The sequence below is a fragment of the Petaurus breviceps genome, unplaced genomic scaffold (genome assembly GCF_028583685.1).
Source record: "Petaurus breviceps papuanus isolate PSGF00001 unplaced genomic scaffold, PetGlider_PUasm1.0 99, whole genome shotgun sequence".
Taxonomy (NCBI): domain Eukaryota; kingdom Metazoa; phylum Chordata; class Mammalia; order Diprotodontia; family Petauridae; genus Petaurus; species Petaurus breviceps.
Genome location: NW_027187465.1, coordinates 4,926,961 through 4,927,833, shown reverse-complemented (window position 1 = coordinate 4,927,833; position 873 = coordinate 4,926,961).

Sequence of the window (873 nt, the reverse complement as noted above, 5' to 3'; positions counted from 1 at the left end):
CCTTTTGTTCAAGGAACACAAGGGAGGAGAGGGAAACTAGCTCTGTTCCTGACATCTGCTGTTCCCTTTACCCTATTGTCCCCAAAGAAGCAAAGGTCTCTTCACCTCAGGTCAAGCAATCCTCCTCATCTAAATAACAGCAAAAGGGAGAGTAACAGAGACTGGCCCGGAGGGCCTGGGTTGGTGGGTCTTGGGTGGAGGGGAACCCATGACCCCACCTCCTCCAGCTCTGGTCCATGGAAGAGGAGGAGGAAAAAGATGGTAGAGTAGCTCCTTATGATATTGGGGCATTGGGAGATCAGTCTCCTTTCTCCCAAAGCATGGTCAAAGAGCAGGGCTCACCTGCAAGCTTAGCTTCCTAAGAATATGGTTTATAAAGAAAAGACCAAAGGAAAAGGAAAGAAAAGGAGAGAAGAGAGGAATGAGGAGAGGAGAGGAGAGGAGAGGAGAGGAGAGGACGCGAATTCATGAGGCCTTCCTCTTCCCAAAGGTTGTGGATGAGTGAGGTGGGCCAATAAAGAGAAATGGCCAGCTCCACCACAGGAAGAAGAGGAGAGGGAAGGACCAAGTGCATTCTTATTAACAAAAATATCTATGTTTTCTTAGGGGATGGCCAAAAAGAAAAAAACAAAAAAACCCATCAGAGGTTGGACTCAATGGCTAGAGCATTAACTGTCTGGTTTCTGTCTGATGGAGGGCAGCAGACGACAGTCCAGTGTTGGTAAAGAACATGGTGATAATTGTTTCCACCAGAATTATTCCGGTACCACTGTACTCCAGGATTTCCATTTTAATAAGTACTGAACAAAGCGAAAGGAAACGCAAATGAGAGAGAGAGAGAGAGAGAGAGAGAGAGAGAGAGAGAGAGAGAGA